Source organism: Sitophilus oryzae, unplaced genomic scaffold (assembly GCF_002938485.1).
Source record: "Sitophilus oryzae breed Bouriz unplaced genomic scaffold, Soryzae_2.0 scaffold_41_pilon_pilon, whole genome shotgun sequence".
Classification (NCBI taxonomy): Eukaryota; Metazoa; Arthropoda; class Insecta; order Coleoptera; family Curculionidae; genus Sitophilus; species Sitophilus oryzae.
In genome coordinates this window covers 142,724-150,474 of record NW_022146996.1, presented here as the reverse complement: position 1 = coordinate 150,474, position 7,751 = coordinate 142,724, and the positions used below count along the sequence as shown (strand labels likewise).

The 7,751-nt window shown below is 31.3% G+C and overlaps 1 long non-coding RNA gene across 1 annotated transcript; it reads left to right on the top strand.

The window, feature by feature from the left end:
• Nucleotides 1-2,306: 2,306 nt before the first annotated feature.
• LOC115885801 lies at nt 2,307-5,238 on the top strand. Its single transcript, XR_004050786.1, has 5 exons — nt 2,307-3,567; nt 3,710-3,906; nt 3,962-4,096; nt 4,152-4,307; nt 4,376-5,238. It is a non-coding gene; the product is annotated as an uncharacterized LOC115885801 (long non-coding RNA).
• The last annotated feature ends 2,513 nt before the right edge of the window (nt 5,239-7,751 follow it).

Below are 7,751 nucleotides of genomic sequence, written 5' to 3'. Positions count from 1 at the left end.
AATCTAGCAAAGGAAACATACTATTCAAAAAAACTGAACAATATAATAGAAAGAAGTAGATTGTCCCAAATTGTACAAAATTTTACAAGAATTACTCCAACTAGTGCTACAATAATTGATCTTATAATAACAAATGATAAAGAAGTTAACCATCAAATACATCATACACCAAAAATAGCAGATCATTCAATACTTACTGTGGACCTTCCTTCTATAGAACTTGGACAAAATAAAGAAATTTATAGAGATATGAGGAACTTTAACGAGCTAGAATTCCAGTTAGATCTTATGGATATGGCGTGGCTGGATAGTAATGGAAATATTGACATAATGGCGAATTCTTTGGTAGAGGGCATAATGGAGAATTTAAATAAACATGCTCCACTCAAGGAAAAAGTAACTACCAATAAATGGGGTAATAAAAAATGGTGGACTCCAGAAATAAAAATGGAAATCACGGAACGAGATAGATTTTACAAAAGAACAATAATAACGGGAGATGTAGAAGATCGGACTAAATTTAAACAAAAAATAAATACCGTTGTTGAAATAATAAAAGATAGGAAGCAGGCATACTATCATGAAAAGATTGATGAATGTAAGGGGGGTTCTAAGGAAATGTGGAGAAATTTTAAAAGTATTATTTCAAATAAAAATAAAAGTAAAAACAATAAAGGTATTAATTTTGCTGGGAATTTGGAATCTGACAATACAATAATTGCACAAAAATTTAATAACTACTTTATAGAGTATAGATGTCCTCGTGAAAAACGTGGGAGGAAGAATAGAAGACATTGAAGAGATATTACAAAATATAGAGAGTCCAATAAACCATTTTGAAAGTTTCCAAATACAAACATTTACAGAGCTGAAGAGTGTTGTCGGAGGTATGAAAGACAAAAAAAGTAGTACTGAAAAAATAAATACAAAGATCCTAAAGAGCCCATTTGGAGTAATTGGTCATCGCTTTTTAAAAGTCATTAATACCAGTTTAGAAAAAGGTTGCTTCCTCAAAGAATGGAAAACGTCAATGATAATACCAATAGAAAAAGTTAATAATACCAACAAGTGTGATGAGTTTCGTCCAATCAATATGGTGTCTACATGTCAAAAACTTTTAGAAACAGTGGTGAGTGATCAAATGAGAAAATTTGTGGAAGACAATAAAATCCTTACTCCATTTCAAACTGGATTTAGAAAAAAACATTCCTGTGAACGTGCTCTACAATCAGTGATTTCCTGCTGGAAAAATGTGATTGGGAAAAAGAAATTTGTCGGTATAGTGTTCATTGACTTTCGCCGAGCATTTGAAACTATAAATCGAGATCTTGTGATAGAGAACTAATAAAATACAATTGAAAGCCTTCGTTGTCGTCTCGAGAACTAATTTTCCAATTGACAGGTTGACATGCTGGCTTCACTTTTTCTTATCATAAATAAAACAAAATAAATATTTATTCAAGCATATTTATTTGAAATATGAGACAACGTGACCAAATAAATATAAAAAATAAAGAATTGAATGATTTCTATATCAATTACTTAATTATATGCAGTTTTAACGTAAATTAGTACGGTATAAGCATGACTTACAATAAACATGGGCAGGAACATGAAAACGGGAGCCTTATGCAAACAGAAAAACAATTCTTTTTATACTAAAATTAACAATGTAAAACTATCAATAGGTATAAAATATAAATATACTATTTAAAAAAAATGTCCATTATTCCCAAAGAGACCTTGTTTATAAATCCAAAAGAAGCAAATAGAGACTTTTAGTCGGATAACAATCAGATTGTATCAGTCAGATTTATTGTATTACTTATTGACAATAAATCGGACATACTGGAGATAACTAATGTTGGCTATAGTTAGAAATGATCTTACCTTGCTGTAAATTGTTTCCATTTTTAAAACAAAAGTCACCGATCATAAACATATAACAAAATTTTCTTGCATCTAAAAAATATAGAAATAGTCTTTATTTACTACCTATTTTTAATATACATACCTAGTACTGCAGAAACGTCTTTTTCTCCAGGATTTTTCATGTAATATATATTTTTTATGCTTTATTACCTTTATATTTATAAATTTCAACCGAAATATCAAATTGAATTTACAAAACAAAACTAAACGGAGAGAAATAAAATGGTGTCGAAATTTGTTCGATTTGTTCTAGAACAAATCTGTCAATTCTCAACTCTGAAGTTAGACAATAGATAGACAGAAACATTGCTGTCCTTGTCTAGGCGGCCATACTTGTCGTCAGGAGATGACAGGAATGACACTAATGACTGTTTCCAATTTTCCTATTTCACTGTCACCCCCCTGCTTGTAGTGACCTTTTAATTCCCGGTATCAATATCATTGTTTAGAGGTAAGTTTTGAAATTCATTAAATAGCTCAATTTCATAATTTTCAATCGAATTATCCACAATGTTAAAAAATCATAGCCTCCTCACTATCTATCTCATCAACGGGTACCAAAGTTAAATCGTCCATACGAATAATACTTCCCACTATAATATTTTCAGCCTGATCTGCTGAAATAGTTGTTGAGGTGGAGATTTATTTTTATTGGAATCTTTTTCCACAATAAGTGTTTTTTGGAAATCGATTTCAGTTATTACAACGTCTACATTAATACCATATAGTTTTAAATCACAGGAAATTGACTCAATAACTCTTTTTACAACATCGAAATCATTTACAGTTAATGTTTGTTCGGCGTTTGCAGAAACAGTTTGTTGGTGAAAATTTTTTTCAAGGAAATTTTTAACACATTTTGTGTAATCTACGCTCTTAGGCTGAAAAGGATATAACCCGCATTTACGAAAACCTTTCACAATATGACTTTTTATTTGCGTGGTCTACAGTGTATCTTCAAATACTTTGCAGAAATTAATTTTTGTGATTATTTGATTCGAATTTTCAGGGCGTTTCTGCCAATCTTGAAAACGCTGACATCAGGGCCCCTATGCTTGACGCTAAGAGAATGCTCCTATACGAAGGCTCTCTTAAAAAAAGTGACGTCTTGCGCAAGTCATTCTCATGAATTATGACAATTCGACATTCTTGAAAGTAAGAGAATGTTCACCGTTCTCTCGAGGAGTATTCTACTGGGTAAAACCGAGAGAATCGAGGAATGTGAGAGAATGACGCGCGTTACTATGCGGTCATATTACATAACCTCTAAAAACAACCCGATAATTTTCGACAAATAATATTGTAAAATGTTTAATTGGGTTTAATCTATACTTATATTTATAATATTATAAAGATTGGCGCGAAATTGAAGTATAAAATTCAACTGGTGAAATGGAAGACAAAGAAATTATTGTTTGGAATATTTTAAACAATGATTTGGAAGATACTGAAGAGCAGGTTGAAGAACACGTCACTCGGTTAAATTTTAGGCAGCAAAACCCATTAGCTATATTGCCTGAACAGCACTTTATTCAACACTTTCGTTTAGATAAAAACACAAATTTGCTGGGAGAACTAACACAAATAATTGCACCCCCTCATAGAAGACGGACAGCTTTGGATTTATCAAAGAAGGTGATACAATTTTACGTTTTTATACAAAGTCATTATTATTATACAATAGTATTGATAATACCATTTAAATAAAAGAGGATTGAATACAAATATTAATAAAACGCTGTTATTTAAAAAATTAATTATTGCTTAATTTTCGTAGTTGTTGGTGACTTTAATGTTTTATGGACAAGGAACTTACCAATCTGTAACAGGGAGCAATTATTTCTGTGGTATCAGCCAAAGCAGTGTTAGCAGGTGTATAGAAGAAGTAACGAATGCTCTTAATCATCCAGTTATTGTGGGTCGATGGATCAGATTTCCACACAATATAGAGGGACTCACTCAACAGAGAGCAAGGTAAACTTTATTGCTTATAAATAAAAAGATTTAACTTAATTGTTTTTGTTTGCAGATGGATTTGCAGATTGCTACTGGAATACCAGGTATTGGTGTAATAGACTGCACCCATATTGCCATAGTGATGCCTTCCGAAGAAGAACACATATATGTCAATCGTAAAAACTATCACTCCTTAAACGTGCAGCTGGTAAATAAATATAAATATATTTTGAAAAAATGATTTTATTGGTAATACTTTTTAGGTGTGCGATGAAAATTTAAAAATAATGAATGTCAATGCCAGGTTTCCCGGAAGCACCCATGATGCTTATATATGGGGACAATGAAATGTTTCCAGATTCATGGAACACATTTATAGGCGTAATCCGAGAAATATTTTTTTTTATTGGGCGACTCTGGTATGAAAATTTTTATAAACATGTAAATAAGTATTTAATAAAATATTTAATATACAATTTCTTTTAAGGGTATCCTCTGCGCCCTTGGTTACAAATTCCATTAAGAGATCCTCTTCCTGGAGCCGAAGAAAGATTTAATAATGAGTTCAAAAGAGCTAGGTGCTTTATTGAAAGATGCAATGGTGTCTTGAAAAATAGATTCCGATGTCTTTTAAAGCACCGCGTTTTGCACTACACATCAACAAAAGCAGCAAAAATTACAATGGCATGCTGTGTTCTACATAACATATGTACTGAAAATCGGATTCCCGCGCCAGAAATTGATGAGGAACTAGATTTAGGCATTATTGAAGGAAATAATCCAGGTTTTCAAAACATGGCAAGAAATCCTGATTTAGTAGCTGGTAGGCAGCTGAGACAGGCCATTATTGAAAATCATTTCCACTAGAGCATATTATTTATACACAGTGTGTTTCAGGAAGCTCTGGAATTTTTTTATTGTGTACTTTATGAAAAGAGTTTTTTTTTAAGTTCTTGCATAAAAGAGTAGATTTGGCAAAGTAAAGTCTAGGTATAATATACAGGCACTGCAAAAAGTTAAAAAATGTGACTTTCAAAATCCAAGTAACTTTAACTTTTTTTTAATAGCAAATTTAAAGAGTGCCAAGGCACGAACAATACAGCTTAATTTTTTTACAAACTTTTGTTGAAGAAAATAATTTAAACTCAATAATAATTTTCAAATAATTTAATCTTTGTCACAAGTTTTTTTGACACCTCTCTGTCACGCAAAAAAAGTACAAGACATATTGTTATATCTCTAACATTAAGATTTCCTCTTTGATTATGATTTATATTATTGGGCTTTTATGTTTGTATTTTGGCACTCTTTTAATGCGCTGTTCCAAAAAATGTATTTTTAGAGTTATTTGAATTTTGAAAGTCATATTTTTGTACTTCTTGCACATGTTGTATATCCCACCCAATATTTTACTTTGTTAAAACTTTGTAGAGAAAACAATATTTTATGAGAAATTGATAATAAAAAAAATTTCCTTTTGTGGAGAACTTTCTTTAACAAGTTGTATAAAAAAGTTTTTAAAAATTCAACTTTTATTTTTTTAATTAAACACATTTTTAAATAACAAAACTGGGTTTTATTTCGGGTATAAAAATATTTTATTTGTTAAATCAAATAATGATAAATACATATTACATAGACAAATGATTCCACCAAACATTGGCTACACGATCAAGCCTAAGTTTTGCCCTAAGTTTGGTATTCTCAATTATATTCTTATTTTTGTAATACTGTTCCATGAAATAGTTTTTTGTTTCAGTTGCGTTTAAGTACTTTTGATTTAAATGTAGGGATGTTTGCAACCTTGTTGTTCGGTTAATCCTTTTCGGTGTATACTTTCACCCAGAGTTCAGTTTGTGATTATGATTAATATCTTCGGAATCTGTTGCGAGAACCTGTAAACAGAAAAAGAATTACTGCATACATGGTGTATCCATTACAAACATACCCATTATACAGAGTGTCTTTCTGGGGTGGATGCAAATTTTTTTGGATGTGATTAAATGTCAACAGTTTAGAATCGATAAGGCTCACATACCTTGGTAGAAAAGTCTTACGGTTTTAGAGATATAAATTCTTTAGAGATATAAATTCTAATAGCTACTACTTTTTGCCAACATAAATGGCATTAATATTATTTACTTTATCTTTAGAGATAGTTATAGATTATAGATAGTTTAGAGTTAATACATTTCACTAAAGTGAAATTAAACACTATTTGAAAAGATTTTATATCATCAGATAAATGAATTTGTATCAGAAAATAAATTGATTCCGGAAAGTCAGTGTGGGTTCAGATCGGGTTTCTCAACCGCGAATGCCTTGGCACTTGTAACAAATAGCATACTTGAAAATTATGATAAGGGCTTAGCTAGTATTCTGGTCTTACTTGATTTCTCTAAGGCCTTTGACACAATAAACCATCAATTATTATATTCTAAACTTAAGTACTTCGGATTTGATAATGTATCCTTGGCCTTGGTGCATTCTTACTTGAGTGATCGCACTCAGTGTATCTGCAACAATGATTCGAAGTCATCTTTAATTAACATACGCTCTGGTGTCCCACAAGGGTCTGTGCTTGGGCCACTGTTTTTTATTTTGTATACTGCAGACATTCTAAGGTCCATTCGAAATGTTGGAGTGCAATCGTATGCTGACGATACTCAATTATACCATAGTTTTTTACCCAAGGACTATGCATTGGTGAATACTTTAATTAATTCTGAATTAAGTTGTCTTAATCAGCTTGCGAAAGAACACAACCTTAACCTTAATCCAAATAAATCACAAGTAATGCTTTTTTGTAGTAATAATAAACGTGGATTACTAAAATCGCAACTAAGCATTAATATTAATAACAAAAAATTGGACTTTGTAGAGTGCGCAAATAATTTAGGAGTTAAGCTAGATACCTCATTACGATTTAAATCTCATGTTACTAAGCTTGTCCAAAGATCCTTTATGAATTTAAGATTGCTGTTTTCTAACAGGCATATATTGAACATGACTCTTAAGAAACAGTTAACCCAGGCACTAGTCCTATCACACTTTAATTATTGTGATTTCATATACTCGCCTTGTTTGGATTCAGTGGATAAAAAAAGAATCCAAAAAGTACAAAATGCGTGCTGTCGTTTAATTTTTGGACTGACAAAACGTCACCATACTTCTCAAAAGGTTAAACAACCTCATTGGCTTCGTATGGAGTGCAGATGGCAATGTCATTTAGCTAGTTTTGTTCATAAACTCCTAAATTCCAACAATAACCTGTGTTTTAAGAATATGCTTTCCACACGCTCATCTGTCCACTCGGTTAATATCAGACAGAAGGATAAATTTACAATGCCTCGTTACACTACAGCATTGTTCAAAAGATCTTTCATCTATAATGCTATTACATTACTTAACCGTCTGCCGGTTGACTTCAGGGCATTTAATATTAATAAATTTAAATTTAAAGTCAGACAATTTTTTTTGTGTGAAAATCACTGATCCTGTCTGTGATTCGTTTTTTTTTGTTTGTATTGTTGGGGTTTGTCAGCCACTAGGCAAAGAGTGTCATTTTTTTTTCAGCTTTTAATCTGGCATATTGTGTAACGTTAAATTTTTTTTTCCCTCTAACTGTCGTTATGTTTTATATTATTTAAGAGAGTGCTTTAGTTTTAATAAGAATTATTTTTATGTAATTGTGTCCTGCCAAATCTGACAGTTGTTGTCGACCTGCAGGTTAAGTGGAATAGCATCTCTGCTAGACTTCGCCTGCTGTCGAACGGCAATTGTTGGAAAATGTTATCGATTTTTTTTTTTATTACTTATGTATTTCTTCTTTTCTACTGAATAAAGTCCTTTTTTTTTTTTTT